Source organism: Octopus bimaculoides, chromosome 4 (genome assembly GCF_046866305.1).
Source record: "Octopus bimaculoides isolate indiv1 chromosome 4, ASM4686630v1, whole genome shotgun sequence".
NCBI lineage: Eukaryota > Metazoa > Mollusca > Cephalopoda > Octopoda > Octopodidae > Octopus > Octopus bimaculoides.
The window spans coordinates 61,367,761-61,391,661 of NC_142931.1; positions in this window are offsets into that span (position 1 = coordinate 61,367,761).

Sequence of the window (23,901 nt, forward strand, 5' to 3'; positions counted from 1 at the left end):
GTAGAGTATGATTTAAGAGTGATTTGACTGCTATTTCATACAAGTTTTAATTATCTAGAGACAAGAGAATACAGGAAGCTAGTCACATTACTCCAGGCAATGTGTTGTGTGAGGGAGCCCATTAAGAGGGTGTATTACCTGCAAACCATGGAATAGGCCAAGATGCTTTTAAGCAAAGCAAGTTCTCTTAAAGTTCTTATAGACATTCTTGTATTGATTTTTATCTGTTAGTAATATAAGGTGTAGATACCCACATAAAAAAAGCACATGATCTGGAAAAACTTGCTGAAGAGAATTGAAAGTGCAAAAAGATGTTTTTAGTGATCTGAATTTGACCCCACCCCCAATCTTCTCTATAGGACAAATAATGCTTACATACATATAATAAATTATATCACATCTTTTGTGAAATAGTGTATATGGATTTTTAAAATAGCCACCGCAGATCCATACATTTTCGGCACAGTGTAGTTGATTTAATCAAACCCAAGGTGATTTAATAAAACCTAGAAAATAATGAATTTAGAGACAAGTGCGTTGAGATAGATGTTCTCAATGCAGAATGAGATATAATTGAATAGCTGGTGACAGCTGGAGTAGTTTGAAGAGTGGCAGAGATATTGCTTGAATTGAAAGAATGAGGAAGAAAAACTTTGATCTGAAATAACTGGAAGTTTTTGTTATTGATAGCCATCTGGATATCAGTAACTTGATTTTATAGATTGTCAAAGCTGTCACTAAGTGATAGACCAGAATGAGAAACTAGCATCCTATCCATGAATAAAGTTGGATTTCCAGTTGATAATAATACAAAAATGTGAATGGGGATTTTTTTTTCCCAAAAAATTTGAAACCAATATTCTTCTGCTATGGATTGCCTGGTAAAAAAAAGAAAAAAGGAAAAGATTTTAAAAAGTGAGGAATTCACCCTTGTACATGTTTACAAACAAACACTTACACACTCACACACTTATATACATACATACATATATACATACATGCATACATACATACATACATACATACATACAAGAGACCAAAGTGTATGTACGCTGCCATATGTATATAAAAAAGAATAGAAAAGTGGGACAAGAACGCAAAACATTGAAACAACTGATAAAAAAAAGGGACAAGACAAAACAAGGATGGGTCATTCAAAGTTTTCTTTCCTCAGTCAAGTTCCTGATTATCTTTGCAATTTCGGCTGGTTATACTTGAGATTTCTCCAGATAAATTAGTTTTTCCTTGGGGCTGGCCAGATTGGAGCAATCTTGAGTATAACCAGTCGAAATTGCAAAGATTATCTGGAAAGAAAACTCTGAATGACCCATCCTGGTTTTATCTTGTTCCTTTTTTGTATCATCTAACTGTCTGGATGTTTTGCGTTCTTGTCCCATTTTGTATTCCTTTTTATATACAAACATACATACATACATGTGTGTGTATGTATGTATGTATGTATGTATGTATGTATGTATGTATGTGTGTGTGTATGCATTGATATTTACCATATTTTGCAGAGAGGTTTTAATGCAACCCAGAATAATGCATAAATAAAAAATACTGGGTCTGGAGTCCCTAGAGATAAAACAGAAATGAGTAAAAAAGAGATATAGAGAGACTGAAAGTTGTAAAGGAGTGTTAGTGTGTGCTACAGAAACGGTCAGTTCAACATGGCAAAACTCCATAGTTTTCTTTCTCAACAAGGGTCTGAGACAGTCTTTCACAGCTTCTGAAGGTAAACTGGTAAGTCTATGTTTTCTTCGTCTTTAGTTCTATGTCACATGATCACAGGTCATGCTCAGTAGACATATTTTCATCAAAATATTTTACTACAGAACTAAGAAATATTGTCTGCTCGTAGACAATGCTCTTGCTGAATAAATCATTTTTTGGCTAGAATTGCTTCGAACAAAATCATCAACATTGTCCAAGGGAAGGTGAAATCAAAGGCAGCATTTTGAGATACTATATTAGTTATTCTATATATTGCTGGCTGGGAGTTGAATCACTGCTATCTCTAGCAGTTAAGTGTCTATCATTGACAAGACCAAGGAAGATCAAAATCATATGATCTGGTAGTCTTGGTGCTGGAAATAGCTGGGATTTATCTCCCTGCTAGTGATATACACAAGAGTGTATTTTGCATCTAAAATCCAATATGAGAGTTTCTCTCATGGTATCTATGGCAGTATAGTTTGTTCTAACAAAACATCCACATTTAAGTAGAGATAAATATTACCTCCAAGTATTAATACTGCCTCTGTCACTAATACACACTATATTAGTTTGAGTGAGCAAATGTGTGTGTATGTATGTGTGTACTTGTGTGAGCATATGTTATGATGGTGTCCACTAAGTGAGCATGGTATTGAGCAGAATATTTGCTTTAACGATATTTCTGCTTCAATGCTGAATCCGTTTGAAATGTAATGGAAAATGGGCCAGTTTCAAAACATTGATGTCCAGGACACAAAAGCAAAGTTTAAAGGAAATAGTAGTTATTTCCTTTGATTTGTAGATAGAAACAAAGAGGAAATAACACTTACTGACCAAAAAAAAAAAATGTTACACTGTGTTTCCAAAGTCAAAGGACCCATACACAAACCGAAGTAAGATATTTGTCTTGGCAGTGTTAAGTGAGTTTTGTAACAGAGGAACTTTGTCCTAGAGACATACCATAATGAATTCAACCCTTTAGCATTTAAACTAGACATATCTGGTCCAAATAGTCTGCCAGCTTTATGTTCAAAGTGGCCAGATATGTCTTCTCAAATCTACAATATAATGTCATTCTAAAATATTGAAACTACAAGATAATGCATGGTTAATTCAAAACAATGGGAATAAATAAGAATTTTATTTAACAAAGTAAGCTGGATGCTAAAGGGTTAAAGCATATCATCTGGACACCAGCTAAGAATTTCTAAGATTATAGATATTTGTCAACTCTACACATCCTTTTGACAGTTATTGCATTTGTGCTACTGAGTTTCTAGCTCCACTCCTCAGTAGGCTAGTTTGCCAGTCGTGGAAGTGGTGGTGGTGCCACTTTAGTTGACCATACAAGAAGATTTACTGAATTACTTGTTACCAGCAGCCTTCACAGAGTGACCTGTATTCTATAAAGTGTTACATGCACAGAAAAAGGATAGATTTATAGAAGCTAGAATTTTATTTATAATCCTGATAAAGTATTACTGCATCTGTCATTGCAAGTGCTCTTTGCTTTTAGATTATTTTTATTAGAGCAATATAAAACCTGATTACTATTGGACTAAGTAAGTCATAAGTAAACTGAACTTAATTTTAGTCTGTTTTTAGACCTAAATCAACTGCCTTGTTTGACACTGCCACCTAGATCTTAAATGATTTTGGAAGAGTTCACTCTGTTGCAGGTATTTAGGCCAAATTTTCAATCTGAGACCTCTCCATGTACTCTGCTTTCTCCTGCTAACCATTAAAAATATTGCAGGCCTATTCGGAATATTTTGCATACAGAATGATGACAGTAGTATTGTAGTCTTTGAAAAGGGTGATAGAATTGATATTATGATGTCAAAATAACTGTGATGTCTAGTTATGTCCCTTTGTTTCAAAGTGCCAATTCCACTTTAATTCCACTGTAAAAATTTGTAAAACTTTTCAGGCGTTTATCATTTAAGTATTTATATGCATGTCTAGACATGCAACTATATGTGTGAGAATACATACATAAGACAAAACATACAAATCTATACATGCACTGACTCTAAATTACTGCACATGTACACACATGCATGGAAAAATACCCTGTTGATGTTGTTGAAATTCGTTTCGTCATCTCATGGTCAATACTGAAGGTATTTAAACTGACAGCACTCCTCCCTCTAAATGCATGATTTGCGTGTTTATGTAAGACACACACACACATACATCCCTACCTATACAAATACCAACATACATACATGCATACATAATACATCATCATTTAACGACTGCTTTCCATGCTGGCATGGGTTGGATGGTTTGACTGAGGACTGGCAAGCCAGGAGGCTGCATTAAGCTCCAACCTGTTCTAGCAAGGTTTCTACAGCTGGATGCCCTTCCTAATGCCAACCACTCTGAGAGTGTAGTGGGTGCTTTTTAAGTGCCACTGAAACAGGGGCCAGTCAGGTGGCACTGGTATACATACATGCATAAATATGTAATACACTGCCTAAGTACTAATCTTGAGAAATTAGGCTTCTCAAAATCAGAAAGGAGAAAGCTGATTTGAAGACTAAAGATCCAAGCCATCACTGGAACTGTAAAAATTTGTAAAACTTTTCAGGCGTTTATCATTTAAGTAGTTATGTGCATGTCTAGACATGCAAATATATGTGTGAGAATACATACATAAAACAAAACATACAAATCTATACATGCACTGACTCTAAATTACTGCACATGTACACACATGCATGGAAAAATACCCTGTTGATGTTGTTGAAATTTCAATGAAAGAGCCTTGGGTATAGGTTAGAAGCTTACTCTTTCTTTATTAGCAAGAACTCTTGAAATAAAGCTGAATGATAAATGAGGTGATGTCAAAAAATTTTCAGACAAGTTCTGTAGCATGCCAACAGATGGCAGCACAGTAAAAACTGTCAATGACCTTCATGAGGCATATGTTTACTTTGCAAGTTGTGAAATTTGTGTTTTTGTAATCACATTTATGTTGTTGTCTGTGATTTTGTCATGGATAAGACCAAAGAGCCAACGTAAAATTTTACATTAAATTTTGGAAGTCTGCTACAGAGACATTGAACATGAGGCAATGGGTCATATGTATGGATTCAAGTGGCATGGGTGCTTCAAAAGTAAAAGAACATCCTTGGAAGATGATGAGCAATCTGCAAGACCTGCGATGAACATCACCCCCAAAAATGTGGTATTGTGCATTGAGAATTCATCTCTCTGTGTCAGACCATTAATTGGGAATTCTATTGTGATGCTTTGAAGCATTTGAGGGGGGACATTTGGCAAAAGCAACCAGAACTGTTGAGCATGAAGAACTGGATTCTTCACAATGACAATGCACCCTGTCATTGAGCCCTCCTCATTCATGAGTTTCTTGCCAAAAACAACATGATATTGCTTTTGCACCCACCCTATTCTCCAGATTTAGCAACTGCGTACTTCCATCTCTTCTCTATAATGAAAATGCAGCCCAAACGTCACTGTTTTAACTCCATTGTTGAGATCTGGAGCAAATTGCGGAAGGTCCTTGACTCATTTACAGAAAACAACTTTCAGGCTGGATTCCAAAAGTGGCAGGATCGCTGGGGCCAGTGTATTGCTGCACAAGGTGACTATTATGAAGAAAATGATGTTAAAACTTAGGTGAATAAATTATTTTTTATTAAACATAACTAGTCCTAGGACCTTTTGAAACCACCTTTTACATGCACACACACACACACATGCATAAATACATACATATATACATACATATATACATACATACATACATATGTACATACATACATATGTACATACATACATATGTACATACATACATACATATGTACATACATACATATGTACATACATACATACATATGTACATACATACATACATATGTACATACATACATACATACATATGTACATACATACATATGTACATACATACATACATACATACGTACGTACTTACATACATACATACATGGTGATTGCTTCATCTTCACAGAGGACTGCTGTCTTCTTGTTGCTTTCTCATAGCCAACAGTATTTCTGACTTTCTGTTTTTAGTCTCTAAGATGACTATTCAGTTCCTTTGCAGATATACATGGTTTGAAGCATGGGTAACACATGAAAGATGCAAATAACTGCGTCCATCTAAATGATTAGGTCTGCATATGTCACCACTTTTCCATTGTCATAAGACTTTCAACAGATGGACTGGCAAAAAAGGCCCTCGTAAAGAGACATCTGTATATTATCAAATTATAGTGATAAATGCTTGTACAACACTAGAACTATTCTCTGAGTCTCCAAGAACCTGATAATAGGCTAAAGCAAGATGACCAGTAATCACATGAAACTTCAGGTTTTACACCAGAATGTCCCTCTTCTATAACAAGCATGCTGTGACAACAGCCAAGGGTTCCACACTCCTGTTGGTTTTACTGAGTGACCTGACAACTACCAAGGGTACTTCTGTGACCCTAAGCTCAGAGGGATTGTTATCATTTATGCTAGTTAACCCATAGCTGGGACCCTGACAAGTGATACTACTCTGGGTCACACACAGGAATAATAGACACTCTCACACACACATGCATTAACATGAACACACACACACACACACATACAAAATCTCTTACTTTGATCAAGCGACACATTCATACATAATTCTCAAACCCAAATAAAATGCACATATACCCACTCCCTCAGACATTAAAATAACTGTCACTGCAATAACAAGATACAGTATGTCCATTTTGGATATTAATGTGACAAAGGTGGAGCAAAGAGGGCACATAGTTCATGAGGCTCTGAACTTCATTGTCGTTGACTGTGAGTACACACTAGTGACAAAAATCAATAAGCCAGAAAGGCATATTTAGCACTCACATTAGCTGCCAACATTTAAGATATTATCTCTGGAAGAATCCCAGGCAATGTTTTTACATTGAGTATGATACACAGATGGCTATTTTAATCTAATACTACTCCTGTTGCATACATACCTATATATATATATATATATATATATATATATATATATATATATATATATGTATATATGTATGTATGTATGTATGTATGTATTCTTTTCATTTTATTCAATAGAATGTTGAACCTAAAGCTTTTAAAACCTATTGTCTGTATCAAATATATTCTATATTCTGGCATAATCTACTCAATTTCCATCTTGACTTATAAGAATTCTTTGAAAGTTTCCCAAACAGATATCAATTTATCATTGAATTATTTCTTAAACTCAACAGGATGCTACCATTTTCCATTCAATGCCTGTATTTAAGTGAGTATAATTACATTTCTGTCAGAACTTTTCTCCACTTACATAGCTTCCTAATTTGGGCTTGCCTTAAATACATCAATTCTTCACTACCTTTTTATGACACGTTTGTCAAACTTGTCTTGATGAGAATGAATAAATAGAGCAACTAAATAACATTACTTACCTACTTTAATGTACAACAGTACAGGCAAATCATACAAGATGGGCCAGTATATTGGATTAGGAAACTCAGTTGTGAAATGTCCATTCTTTACAAAGATTGACCATATTCTTATTTCTTGCACATTTAATCAAATTATATGAATGATATTTCTTTATATTCCATTCTTTTATCAAGTGGATGAATGTAGAAACGTAATTTAGTAGTCTTTGTATGTTAAAATTTGATAGCAATTTAAATACTAATGAAAAAATTTGTGTGTGTTGTGTGCATGCATGCGCTAATATTCATATGTAATTACCTCATTTGATTTGTTTTGTAGTGTTGTTCTTAATGTAAAGGATTTACAAAATCGTACTACTGAAAACAAGATTAAAATAAAAGTACAAGTGTGTGTGAATGTATTTATATAGATACATACATACATATATATATATATATATATATATATATATATATATATATATATATATATATATATATATATATATATATATATATATATATATATATATATATATATATATATATATATGTATGTATATGTGTGTGTGTGCATACATATGTGTATGTATGTATATATGTATACACATACATACATATATATGTTCATATGTATATGCAAACATATTTTATATGTCTCAGTATATCTATATCTTTCTATTTATCATTCTATTCATCTATGTGTCTACATATGTGTGCGTGTGTGCATATATATATATATATATATATATATATATATATATAGGTATATGATAGGATTGCTTAAACATTCATGGGGTAGTCTGAAGTATCTAAGCAACCAGGGGATAATTAAATCTGAAGGCACTCCTGGAGATTACTTGTGTGGGTACTGTCTTTGTTAGAAGGTATCCATTCTCCACTTGATTATATATATCTTCATCTTCGTTTAACATCCGCTTTCCATGCTAGCATGGGTTGGACGATTTGACTGAGGACTGGTGAAACCAGATGGCTACACCAGGTTCCAATCTGATTTGGCAGAGTTTCTACAGCTGGATGCCATATATATATATATATATATATATATATATATATATATATATATATATATATATATATACACACACACACACACACACAGGGTGGTGAAAAGTAATTAGGCATTAGAAATTGCTTATAGAATTTTTAGTATCACTGAAATCATGATGAAAACATTTTTAAAACAGACAACACTAATACAGATTTTTTTAATTTTCTGATTGTCTTATTTCTTATTTTCCAGATGGCCGGTTGCTTGACTGTTCAAGAGTGAGCTAAGATCGCAGCATGCTATGAAGTGTTGAATTCCATTATCTTGGTTCAGAGATGGTGGTGTGCATAGAAAGATAAGCATGCAAAACCATGTCTGGATACAATAAAAAGTTGTCATGCAAAGCTAATGACCATGAGCTCTGTGAATGATACAAGAAGTGGCCATCCAACTACATCCCAGTCAGTGGAGAGCATGGCAACAGTGCAGAAAATGCTTAATCACAGTCTGCAAAAATCAACACATCAAGCAGCTCATGAAAGTGGGCTAACAAGACGCACAATATGTATGGTGTTGCATAAAGAATTGAATTTTTGTCCATAGAAACCTCATTATGTGCAGGAGCTAAAACCTGATGAGTCGACATGGATTTCATGAACAGCCTCCAAGAAATCTAGATCTCACTCCATGGGATTTTTACCTGTGGGGTTGCACAAAAGAGGTGTACAAGATAAAACCTTGTACACTGGAGGACTTGGAGACATGGATTCAGGAGGTTCTCCATGATATCTCAGACAACATCCTTCTGAAGATTGTCCATTCCATCCCTGGCCATCTGAGGAAACTGGTTAATGCCACTGGTGCTTACGTTGAAATATCAAGATTTACTTTCATTTTCCCATATAATAAAGAACATGTATCAACATGTTTCAATAGATTTGTAAAAGGGATATGGATTTTATTACCAATATTTAATGCCTATTGACCTTTCATCCACACTGTATACTACATATAAGTATATATACATATATATATCATCATCATCATCATCATCGTTTAACGTCAGCTTTCTATGCTAGCATGGGTTGGACGATTTGACTGAGGACTGGTGGACCAAGAGGCGACACCAGGCTCCAATCTGATTTGGAAGAGTTTCTACAGCTGGATACCCTTCCTAACACCAACCACTCCGAGAGTGTAGTGGGTGTTTTACGTGCCACTGGCACGAGGGCCAGTCAGATGGAACTGGCGATGGTCATGCTCAAAATGGTGTGTTTTATGTGCCACCTGCACAGGAGTCAGTCCATTGGCACTGGCAACGATTTCGCTCGAATGTCTTCTCATGTGTCACTGGCACAAGTGCCAGGGAGGCGACGTTGGTAACAATCAACGGCCACACTCGAAATGGTGTATTTTACACTGGTACAGGTGCCATCTCGATTTCACTTTCACTTGCCCCAACAGGTCTTTGCAAGCCGAGTTTAGTGTTCCTACAAATTTGGTTCGATTCCGACTTTGATTTCACTTGCCTCACCATGTCTTCGCAAGCGGAGTGGTAACAAATTAAAAACTCTATAACTCCTAAACTACTTAAACTTGAAAGCTGAAATTTGAGATGAACTGCTTCTGCATCGCATTAAGTCAACACACCGAGTTTGGTAAACTCGAGTAAGCATTTTGACCCCTAGAATTTTGCATGATTTGGGTCAAAAGTGGAGTTAGATTTCACAGTTGGGGGTGACGTTTTTTAAAAAAGTTTAAAATAAAGGTTATTGTCTCTACTTATATAAAATTGTTTATGGACTTTTGGTACAAGAAATTGTTTATCTCCAAAAGTCAAAAAGTTATAACCCTAACACACACACACACACACACACACACTCACACATATATTAGATCTCTAACAGAATGCCATGATGTGTTCCTCTGATGATCCATTGTGGTTAGACATCCAAATACACTTGGAATATTCAATGCTGCATTCAAGACAACTGCACTGGTGAAATATACGCAGGAACTAAATATCCATGCTGGTATTTATCTTAATTCTCCACTCTATACACACTAAGAGAGAGAGAGAGAGAGAGAGAGAGAAAGAGAGAGAGAGAATGAAAGAGATATACTTGGCAAAATGAAGAGTTTAATTATTTATCTGTGTCAGCTCAACATTTTGGTATGCTGCGGTGTAATTGGCGAAGTTGCCACCTAGCACACAACAGCTGCATAACTGAAGTGTCAGCGAGTTTTATTTACTGCTTAATTTTTAATCTCAGATTAGAGCTTATAATGCATAATGTCACATTAAAATATATCTTAGCAGTTAATTAATAATTATTAATTTCCTCTTATACTTCGGATTAATTCTAGCGGCAAACATTATCTGAGACATCAATAAAACCGTCTGTCCCGATAACTTTTAATGGTTGACGTGTTATATGTGAAAGAAAATGCCACTCTTGTGGGGATTGAATAACTGTTAAATATTAAGTAAACATTTATTCTTTTACAAGTCATTAGATCGAGGTAATACCGAAGCATCGTATTGAAGAATTTCGTTCAACCAGATAGAACCCAGTACAGGCATATCTCAACTTACATCATTTCGCTTATTTTTGTTTGTTTTTAATAGATAAACCTCAATTTATGTCGGTTTCAGCGAACATATTTAGAAAAATAAAATTTAAAACAAAAATTGCCTAAAAACCAATACTGAAGTTGAAAATCAAATAAAATACATGCGAAAAAAAAAAACATTTATTAAAAAATATATAAACTTTTGAAAATAATTTTTGTGTTACATCATTTATTGAGTTGAGTCGCCAGTCTTGGAACTAATTCTTTTCGAATTTTGGCACAAGGCCAGCAATTTTGGAAGTGGAGTTAAGTCAACCATTAACTCTCCACTGGTACTTACTTTAATCGACCCCGAAAGGGTGAAGGGCAAAAACTCGACCTTGGCGGAGCTTGAACTCAGAATGTAAAAACAGACGAGATGCCACTAAGCATTTTGCTCAGTGTGCTAATGATTCTGCCAGCTCACCGGCATTCATGCCTTGGAACCACCCACTGACGTAAGCTGAGTTATGCCTGAACTTGGTCTGAAAATAAGTTTACTGAATTTCAGTTGCTACTTAAGTCCATCTAGAGATGCATCGACTTAACACTGGTATACACAAATATACATGCAAACACACATATGCACGTCATCATTTCCATCTATTTGATTTCATTCGTGAAACAGATGCTATGGTAGAAGATAATTGATCAAAGTACCACAGGTAGGATCGAGTTTTGAATTATTTGGTTACAAAGTGAACTTTTCAAACATGCCCTGGTTTCTATACATTGCGTATTTACTTGTTCAAAGTTGATTCACTCCATGTTTTTTGCTACATGTGTAACTCTATACACACACACATATAACCACACACACACACACATATACTAACATACATGCACAGTCTAACATACACACACATATGATAAAGGAATATAAATGGACAGCTCAATTTATGTTATGTACATTTCCATTGCATGACTATAGAAATGTTATTAATGTGTATTATTTCATTACACAATATTACATAATATTACATTGTTACGTATTATATATTGCGCCAAATGTGCAGCGTCTGCTGTTATATATAATGTATTCACAGGATCCTTAATATCATTGTGCAATGCCTACTATACTGACCGGTTGGTAGTGTATTAATGTATTCTTCCTAAGCACTTTATGGAGAAATAGTTAAATTTACTGTTTGTACATCTATTGTAAAAATTGCTCTTAATGTTGTGTGAACTGAAATCCTTGTTGACCTGCTGCTGATATGAAATAAAGTGTTAAATACTTATGGTATGCAAATTTTTAGCCCCAGTTCTTGGTAGTTACTACATTTGTTGTGTATATAGACAGATTGGTTATTTGTATTTCTGGGGTTGGTTAAGTGATATAGACACCTCTGATGAAAATCCATTAAGTTTCAAAACCAATTAAGGCGCTTCATAATTCTTTTCGATCTACTGAGAAATAGCTAAATTCACTATGTCTGTATATCTGCTGTATACATATATGAGTATATGTATGTATGTATGTGTGTGTGTGTGTGTATGTGTGATTGCGCATGAGTACAACAGTGACCTGAGTGTCTTGGCTGATGGCGTTGGGCTATTTGAATGAAAATGGATTATTGTACATGGAATGAAGGAAGATTAAAGCTGTTGGAGTTTTGTGATGTTAATAACCTAATCATTTGGAATACAAACTTCAGTTAACTTCAGTGAATCTCCAAGCTTAACAGGTTTCATACTCATCAAGAAAGGGGACAAAAAGTTGGTTGAATATCAAGCTGTTGAGGAATATACTACCTGATATAGATTAGTGACTAGTAATAGAGTAAGAGCTTGATGGACCAAGAAGCACGGGGGCAAGAAAATCTGGAAGCTGAAAGATCCTCGACTAGACACAGATTAAATGCATAACAAGCTAATGCATATACTGTGAAGAAGATAAAGACATTTAACATATAGAAAACAATTGGGAGACGTATCTCTGGACAAGCTTACATGGCTCTCACAAGTATACAAAGCATGGTAATACCTCAAAGAACTTGCAACCCACTTTGTGTCTTGGAATGCTTCAGTTGATGAAGAAATAGAAGAGACAGACCTGGAAAGAATGGATGAAAAAACAGAAACAACATGAAATAGCTGTAAAAAGCTAAACCTCAGATACATGTAACAAGAAGAGAAGCAAAAAGTAAGATAATTTGCCAAATTTTCTGTGATGCGGAGGTCAGAGGCATGAGATGTTCCAGACTGCAAAGCAGTGTGACAGTGTGAACAAGAGCATCATTGGTGGATTACAGTTCATTGATGGAACATGAGTGTCCCAGTTTGATGGAAAAGTAGTGGAATGGTTTGTAAAGTTACAGCCTGAAAATAATGGAAAGAAGTTGGGAGCAGGGGACAATATCAGGTAATAGAAGAAAAACTAGATATTAGGTATAGCAGAGCAAAAGGTGAAAATAAGAGTTATTACTAATGCTTTGCTACGTGGTGAGATCAAAAGCTTGAGAATGCCATTGTGAAAACTGATTACATAATGTTAAGGAGCGGTATTTCACTGACTAATGCCGAGAAGAAAGGGGCATGGAAATACAACTAAAGGGGGTAACTGAATAAGATGAATGCATGAGGAGCATGGAAATACAACTAAAGGGGTTACTGAATCAGATGAATACATGCTGAGTAGTAATCCCAACAGATGAATCAATGACTGAAATTTACAGCTATACAGTTGAAATGCCTATTAAATATATGAAAGTAGGCAAAGAACCAAGGATGGTCGCTGAGGTAGTGAAAATATCTGGTGAAGTAGAAAACATGCTAGGCACTCACGTAATCAATCATGTTGCACAGTAATGTGCCATTCCTGATGACTTGCGTAGTAGAATCATCAACTGACACAGGAGCTAGGGCGATGCTCTAGAAAAAAGCAGCTGCAGTGGTATCAAGTTGATGGACCATGTTATGAAAATAATAGAAGGTAATTAAGAAGAAAATCAATTGAGATGAGATGCTGTTCGGGGGTGGGTACATCTGATACTCAATTCCTAGTGAGAGCACTAAAAGAGAAGTTATTAGTAGGGAACAAGTCACCATATTTAGCAGTCCTTTGAAAGAATGCAACAATTTGTAGTCTAATGTTACAAAGTAAAAAGTATAGAGGAAGGGCTTGTAAGGTCCATATGAATATGTACAGTGATACACTCAGCATGATGAGAATGAGCAACAGTCTCAGCAATGAATTTAGTGGGTAGGTAGGTGTCTATAAAGCTTCAATTCTCAGCCCGTTTTTTGGTGATAGTTCTACAGGCCATATTACATTAAATATGTTAACAGTAACTTAACCTCTGTTTTTCAAATGAATGGCACTTCTGAGTAACTAACGTTAGTGTTTTTTCCTAAATATAATTGTTCACATCTATTCACGTACAATATTCTGCATTTACTAGGTAGTTGTCGCCATGTTAGTTTGTCAAATGTAGTAATCCCTGAGTCAATGAATCAGTCTAATAAAACTTAAACATGTCTGGTATTACTTCCTCATATATTTTCTGGACATTCGAGTGCGATCATTGCCAGTGCCACTGGACTGGCTCCTATACAGGACACGAAACTCGGCTTGTGAAAACCTGTTCGGGCAAGCAAAAGCGAAATCGTGATGGCACCTGTGCCCAGAGTCGCCTTCCTGGTACTTGTGCTGGTGGCACGTGTAAAGACATTCAAGTGAGATCGTGCCAGTACCACTGGATGTCTTCTGTGCAGGTAGCACGACAAATACACCATTTTGAGCGTGGCCGTTGCCAGTACCACATGACTGGCCTTCGTGCCAGTGACACGCAAAAGCACCCACTACACTCTTGGAGTGTTTGGCGTCAGGAAGGGCATCCAGTTGTAGAAACTCTGCCAAATCAAATTGGAGCCTGGTGCAGCCATCTGGTTCACCAGTCCTCAGTCAAATCGTCCAACCCATGCTAGCATGGAAAGCAGACATTATGCACTGTCAAAACAGTCTCTTGGTATTGTTGAATGAAATTAAATTTCCATGTGCCCATTGAAGAATAGTTAAAAGAAGGTTGGTTTAAAGTTCTTGTTGAAGATTTACAAGCCTAGTATGAAATATATAGGTTACTGGGGTTACTCGTGAAGGTTGCATTCGGGCAAAAGGTTAGTGTACTTTATATAAAGGAAAAATAAGAAAACAGAGATACCTCAACTAATAAGTATATTTATTAATTGCAAAAATAAACATGATCTCTAACAACTGTTTTGATTCATACTTTAAAGATTATAATTGTAATGATCAAATCATTTTATAAAACAGAATATTGTCAGAGGCAGAAAAAAAGATATACCAGTATGTTATTAGTTGTTAAGTATACTGAACATTACAGCAAACTGAGTAATGTTATATGGATATGCTTGGTATAAATCTATTAAGAGAGACATAGGATGTATATTTAGTGGGAAATGTACACCCTGTATCTCTCTTAATAGGTTTATATCAAACTTATCCGTATACTTAACAACTACGAGATTCTGCTTTATAAAATGATTTGATCATTACAATTATAATCTTTAGAGTATGAATCGAAACAGCAGTTAGAGATCATGTTTATTTTTGCAGTTAATAAATATACTCATTAATTGATGTATCTCCATTTTCTTATTTTTCTTAAATAGATATAAACCTTGGTTTATCTAATTACCTATTATTCATGAGTATTATAAATAATATTCACAACAAATACTATGTAATGAACCAGTAATCCATTGGATATTACTATCCCTTAATAAAGCTTATCCAAACTCTAACTGAACAATATATATATATATATATATATATATATATATATATATATGCCATGTGGTAATGCTTCAACAAGTAGAAAAGCACTCAATCAGTTAAAAGAGCAAAGCTAATGTTATAAAAGAAAATCACAAATCTTGTTAAATACAGCTTTATCCAGGGTTTCCTGATTGAAATAATTTATTTCACTATTTATCAAGCTGTATTGAACAGGATTTGTGGTTTTCTATTATAACATTATATGTGTGTGTGTGTGTGTGTGTGTGTGTGTGTGTGTGTGTGTGTGTGTGTGTGTGTGTGTGTGTGTGTGTGTGTGTGTGTGTGCATGTGCTTGTGTGTGCGTGCGTGTAAGTATGTCTATAAAGAGGTTTGACTAGATGTAAAAGTAAGAAGATCATTAGTGTAAGGGATAGAAGAGCAAAGGTAGAGAAGCCAGACACTGAGACACGAGAGAGTTAGTGGAAGTTAGATAAAAGAGAGAGGGACATATCGATATATGTTTTTAGGAAATAGTTTCAAAAGGAACTTCTTATCTAAAAGACTAGTGAAGCTCATAACAGGAAGATTGAGAGAGAAAATTTGGTTCTCTGCACAGCGTACATTAATTTTGAAAAAAATTCGTTTAAAGTTACCATAGTTACAGAACTCAAAATTATATACGTAAAAGTTTACATCTAAGTAGAATTTATATTAAAATATCTGAAACGTGTACAAGTTATGTCTTTGCTTTAGATTTAATTAGTTTCTTAGGAATTTAGCAGACAGGTCAAAGGTTTGACAGGAGAGAGAGCAAGGAATTTGACTGATAAACATATTCACTTGTGCCTTAAGATTTAGCTGTCAGCGAGGTGTAGAAGAAAGAGGGAAACGAAGAAAAGACAAGTTATAAAATGAAAGAGCAAAGCAAAATCATTAACTTCACTTCTACATATTCAATCACAACATACACTTAACAGACACAGACAGACAGACACATTTTTAAAAGTCTCTTTTGCTGTTTTTAGCCATTCAGCTGTGACCATGTTCGACACATCGCCCAAACAACAATATTGACAAAGATAATGCATACACACACTTTCATGCAAATGATTGAAGATGTAAACAAACACCCAAACACACACACACACACACACACACACACACACACACACACACACACACACACACACACACACACACACACACACACACACACACACATAATTCCCATTTGGTAACTATGATACATCCAGTAGAGCTGGAGATAATTTTAAAAAGTCACTAATTTATGTTGTATGGTAATTAATGCACTTGTATTTGTCTGTATTCGTCAAATACATACTAGTGACCACTCTGAATCGTTTTTATTTTAGCTTATTTCTTTTAAAATTATGCATAACTAACTAAGCTATAAATGTGATCAAGCTCTATTTAAGTTCAATAATCATTGTTAATATACACTCCAAATAATATTACCATCCAGTGAAGTGGACACAGAATTACATATAGGAGGGGTTTACAGCATGAGTGATAACCCATAGTAGTTGTAGACGTTAAATACAAAAGGATGTGGTTACCCGTAACCTGGAGCATAAATGAGAGCTACCACGGTATCCACCTGGGTAAAATATCTCTCTAAATTCACATGCACATGCACATGATATACATATATATGCTCATATATACATATCTATCTATCTATCTATCTATCTATCTATCTATCTATCTATACATATATATATATATATATGTGTGTGTGTGTGTGTGTGTGTGTGTGTGTGTGTGTGTGCAATCTATTCTCTTGTCGACAATAGTGTATTAGTGTCCACTTGTTCGATGGACGCTGATATGTCATTGTCGTAAGTCAGACACCTCACACACTAATTCAATAAATCAATGAACTATCGATTTATTGGATGAGTGTGTGAAGTGTCTAACTATTCCCCAGACTCACATACCTTTTATGTAATTCTACAGTAGAAACAGCGTGACACAGAGTATGACAAAACTGGACCTTTGAATTGCATTTTCAATTAATTGTACGTGCTTCTCGGGAAGTTGTGGTGTGTCTGAGGCTATGGTATTAAAACATTTACTTTAGATACAATGCAGTGGGACAGACCCAGGATTGCACAGCTGCAAAACAAGTTTCTTAACCACCTTACACACACACACACACACACACACACACAGATATACAAACATAGCTACTGAAAATGGCATGAAGAGCCGATTTTAATGAATTTTAGTGCTAAGTCAAATCTTGAGCGTGCAAGTTCAGATTACGGTCACGAATTGCAAGTTTAAATTATGGTCACAATCAAATACAATCTTGTCTTTTTATGAGCGTTTTACAATTTAGTGTGATAGTTAGTCATATATTCTTAGTTGGCTGTCCATAGTATCGGTTAGACTGCGTGTGAAGACAATGACCATGCTAAAATTTAATTAAGTTTTGAAATATTTTATTAACCCATCTCAGGTTAATAAAATATCCAGTATATGTGTACATTCAATATATCAATGAAACAACATTTAACGAACTTAGCACTTAGGAAACTTCTGTGATATAACTTGTTGGTTAATATTACGCAAGTATTGTAAGGAATTTAAATTACTGTATGACATAACCATGTTACATAAGAAAAGTGAAAGTGGGGGAGAAAGACCAGTTTATTAGAACGAATGACATAGCCTCCCCTAAATGGCTTAGAGGTTCTCTGTTCTGAATATGAATAGGCCAGCCTCTAGTACCTTCGATCAAACTGTTTGGCAGGAAAACTAGATGCATTACTTTGAAGTTAGCATGTGCTTTATGCACGAAAATGTTAATATCTTTTATGACAACAGTTTTTCATTTATGGAGATACATTCCTTCAGGTTCTAGAATGGGATACTCTGAAAGCTATAGTTCAAATCTCAGGCCTCACTACAGGATAAGGATAAATAGTTATTTTTTTAACATTGTAATTGTAATTATTTTTAACATTATTACGTTAGAACTCTGCATTACTTTTTCCTGCAACTTCAAATGGAAAGAAATTCAAGAAGGGATCTTTCTAGTCTGAGCACACATTCACAAGTACATTACCACTAACAGAGATTTGTTAAAATTGCACAAGGCGATGACTTTGATAACTAAGTGCCAAATATTTGGACTGGTGAAGTGTTACAAGTAACCATTAGCTTACATCTATTTTGGTCTGATTAATAAATAGTTTTACTCAAATTAAATTGATTCCATTATATATCAAAGCCACCAGACCATAGGAAGGAGAAAATTTCCAATATTGTTGAAAGCCTTAGATGACTCATGGTTCTTGTAGTGCTATCAAGACGAAATAATTTTTCATGGAAGATAACAAAAGCACCAAACGGTTTGCAAGACCATTTATCAAGGAGATCCAAATAAACTGAAGATGACTATTACTTTTACAGAAAAATACCAGAAAATAGGAGCTCTCTTCTTCTTAGTATGAGAACATGAACTTGACAATTGATAGATAATTTCCCACTGTCCTAGTCAGACGAAGACATTTATTGCACATATCAGTTTTCAGTTTTGTAATTATGTCCTAGAAATACATCATCAAGGGATCTGATCTGACGTTGCAATGTTTTCTCTGATACAGTAAAATAATCAGATGAAGTCATCCAATTCCCTTAGGGTCAATGCACCAATGCCAATAAGGCTTTCTGATGAGTTTTGCTTCTCCCCATCATAAAGATGCTCCAGCATTCAAGAACTTGTTCTCTTCTTGGAAAACAAAAACAGGTTTACAGCACTCAAGTAGCTACTACTGCACAACAAGCACAATGTTTGTTCGAGGATGCTTGAGGGACACAATGCTTGTTGCCATTTTTCATGCTGTACCAGCATAATGTTGCTGTAACACCAAACTCCATTGTACACAACATAGAACAAAAAGCAATGGAATCAAAGAAAGGAAGGTTCCACTGTTGAAGGCCAAACTGACATAAAGTTTGTCAGTACTATTGGACCATTGGAAGAGAATCTACTGTACATGCCATTCAATGTGAGTGCTTCTCCCTACGACTTCTCCATAAAGTGTGAAATTAAAATCCATTCTAAATTCTTTGAATAGTCAATGACGAAGTTTGCCCCACCTACAGTGTGATATGATTTAGACATGGATTTCTGGAGAACAATGTACAATTGGATACAACATTATCAGAAGTTTCTATATCTACAGGCAAGAGTCTTACAGTCTTTTTCACCAGGTTATTAAAATACTGTGAAATATCCATCGGTTTTAGTTTTGGCTGAAATTTTAAATCAAAAGCATTGTGTATGCTGACAAGAGGTTCTATGAAAATGCATGTGTCTTCATTAAAAGCAATTTTAGACAATTTATAGCTTACTTTTCAGTCTGCAACATCAGGTATTCTCCTAGTATGTACACATTCATGCATACTAACACACACACATATGCATATGCATATACACATGCTCTCAGTTATAAAACCACACACACTTATATGCAAACACACAAGTAATATGAATAGTCGTTTTATTATATCAGAAGCTTAATATCCACATAATGATGCAAGGAAGAAGATTATAGTGGTTTAGCAGTTGATTTGGCTTGTGGGAGAATTCAAACTTAGCACTGTATTTTAATGATGCACTAAGTAATCACTCATACTGGGTTCACAATTTATTACAATATATATTGTATCTTTACGTGCTACCTGTTTGTAACTTGATGGATAGTCCATTGAGATCTGAGTTGTCTTTACTTACACAAAGAGCACAACACCAATGAATGGACAGAAACCATTGAATCTTTGGTTAGCGTTATGGTATTCTAATGATTCAGCCGATTGAAATTTACCTATGCTCTTTAGAAAAGCAAGACAAAGGAAAATGAAATATATAAAAAAAAGAAGGACAGGAAGAAAAGAAAGAAAACAATGTTGTGTTTAGCAGTATTGTCAATTCAACAGCATTTTCCAAAATGATACTTTGCCATTTTTCATTTTGACATTTATATAGATTTTGCCCTTGTTTAAATCAAGTTAACGGTTTCTGTCTGACAATATATAGGTTGATTCTCAATGGAGACATTTAAATAATCTATTTTCTTCTGATGGAATATACTAGAAAATTCCTTTTTCTTTACATACCTTGATGTCTTTTTATTTTAGTTCTTGTTTTTAATTTTTCTGTTTTGTTATTGTTGTTGTTACGAATGTATTTATGTGTTCTGAGAAATCTAACATTACTCGTGTGTATCTCAGTAAGAATAAATGACAAGCTTCTTAGCCTAAACTTTAGTTTTATTCTATACACTTGACAATATGGATACTTGGGGATAAATCTTAAGTAGACATTACTGAGAAATATGTTAGGATTTAAAGACCTTTGAAAATTCTCTGTGGCTTTTGTCTGACACAGGAATCACAATTTTTGTGCATTTTATTTGATATAATTAATTGATCAAGTATTCAGACTTAAGCATTAGTTGCTTTGAGTGACAGTAATTTTTCAAAGATTTTTTTTTCAAAGCAAAATTACAACTTAATATAACTTTTCTTCTGAGTGAAAGATGGTGAAAGAATCACAAAGGCAAGAGTAAAAGTAAACTAATAGGATTCTTTCTGGTGAAACAGAAATTGACTTGTTTTTTATTTTCAGAAATTATTTTTTATATATTTGTTTTATTTTGCCATTAAGTTTGATGGGTTTATATATTCAAATATTTGCATGAATTTCTATTCATATTTCTAACATCAAAATATCTTTCTAAATGCAAACTACGCAGTTACAAAATGATATTCATGTTTACAATTTTGCTTGGAGCTGGAAGAAGAACACAAATCTATGAATCACATACAAACATACAAAGGTGGTTGAGTTGGCTGAGTCATCTAGATGCCAGACTAAGCAATTGTGGGTCGATAGTTAATTTCTGACTGCAAACAGTATACTCCGTCTTTGGCAAAGAGATTTAAATGTTGTTAGCTCAATCTACCTAATAATAGATATGCAATAAAGTCTGTAAATCCAGATAAGTTTGTATTCCGTAAGAAGCAATTTCTGATGGTTGGAGCAAAACCTTTTAAGGGAGAGGCAAGCATATTTAAAAAAAATTTCTTGAGTAACATTGGAAACATAAACGTTTTCAGAAAGATTATGAAGAATAAATACGTTTGGAAAAAGATTTTGAAGAAAAATTATACACACATTATAGAGAAAAGCAATTAGCGTAAAATCATTCAACAAGTTAACATAGAATCACTCATAGGCACACTTCAGTCTCTGCTCCACTGGCGTGTTGTCTCCCGTTTTTTTCATTTTTTTAATCACTACTGTAGTGGCCACTGTTCCTTGGAATTGGTTGGTTTTGTGTCACCTCCACTCAAGCACACTCATTTGTCTTTCCATTTCTCATCTTTGCCTCGCCACCCACTAAGTACTATGCCTAGTCTTCCCCAGAACATTGGTCTAATGGAATTTCCTTCCTGTTCATGTCTTTCTGGATGGTAAGGACAAGAAATGTTTAATCTGAATATTAACAACACCAAATCTCACTGGCTTCGGAGGGCATGTGAAGGAACTGGATACTGTTCTTCCTCCATTCTCAGTAAGTAAAACAAAAAGAAAATTTTGAAACATGATTACACACTGCTCGCTTTTGTATGCTGTAGGAAGAACCATTATATAAGTGACAAAAAATATTATTTATTTGTATTGTCAGGTTCAAATCTGTCTATGGACCAATAAAGTGGAAAGAGATACCACCGATAGTATTGTGATAAGTAGAGTTACACCAATAATCCAATATCCATTTAAATGAGACATATATCATTAACAGCCATTTATGCTATGAAACCAGAAGATTTAAGGAACATAAATGCTTTTAAAATTATGTAGCTGTTATCACCATTACCTCGACTTAATAAACTGTTACTATCTATGTGTGTGCCATGTGTGTGTGTGTGTGTGTGTGTGTGTGTGTGTAAATACACATCACCATTCTTTGTCACCATTTATCACATACATTAGAATATTAAACCTACCTATTTATTTTTCCTCAAAGCAATAACAATACTAGACACTTTTAAGCTCACATTGGATGAGTATAAGTGTAATATTATGCAACCAATTAAAAAAAATAAGCTCAACTTAGGGAAAACAGAAGCTACAAATTTAAACGTTCACATTAGTTAAGTATAATTGTAATATTATGTAGCTAATTAAAATTATAAGCATAACTTAGGGAAAACAGAATTTACATATTTAAACATTCAGTTGGTTTACAAATTTCTAATTGATCCATGATGTGGTACACATTCAGAATTCTCCAAAATAGAGTGAGGGATATCAGATGCAGATGTAAGTATATCAACAAGAATAAATTGGTTTCTTTGAATCGCAACCAATCTATTTACTGTTTTCATTTTGACTGGCTGTACGTTGCGAACGACCAGCCTAGTAACCTCTTTGGATTGAGGAGCTGGATCTCTTGTAGAAACTGAAACTTACCTGCTGTTTATGAACTTCATATGAACGTAATTTGGATTGGCCTCCAGAAGTCTTACGGGACCTACTTGCGATTTGAAGTTTGAATTATATACATGATGACACAGATAATCCATACCAGGTTCGGAAAACCAATTTATGTTGAGCCAAGTCTTTCTAAAAAATGTAAACCTTTCATGAGATGTCTTGTCGGTGGCTGTACATAACAGTTCTTACAGGACGTATAGCTTCTATCAACATGGTCTCTCATTGTCTAATTCTTTTAATTTCTTGGCCTAACTTTATATAGTTTCAGGTAATACCATTATGACTTCTGTAGTGTGAGTTTCCTATAGAATTATATGAAGTTTTACAGCTTGTGAAAATTCTATGGTTATTTAGGAATTGTTTCAACTAGGGCGATATGAAGGACACTTCCTACTCAATCTATCTGAGTGAATAAACAGTGGCATTCCCCAAAAAACAGGAAATGTGAATTAGACACTTTCTTACAGTAGAGGTACTGATAGGAGAAGTACTTTTATCATGAGAAAATTCATTAGTTATATGTAAGTGTACATTCAAATTATTAGAACAAGGAAAAGGTCTTTTAGAGTCTATTGACAAGTGTTCAAATGGAAGGGTAACTTTTTATAAAGAAATATCTTTGGTGCAATAAATGTTAAGTTTTATTTTATTATGTATAAGCAATTGGTGCAAACCAACAGTGTATCTTCCACAGAAAGTGGTAGGTCCCGTTCTTTTGTAAAAATGAAATATTCATTTTATACTAGAGTGTACCTAGAAATTATGTTGTAATTCTAAATTTATAGATGTTGGTATAGTAGGTAAACATTTCTCTGAGCCAAGTATATAAGCCGAGTATTTGAAA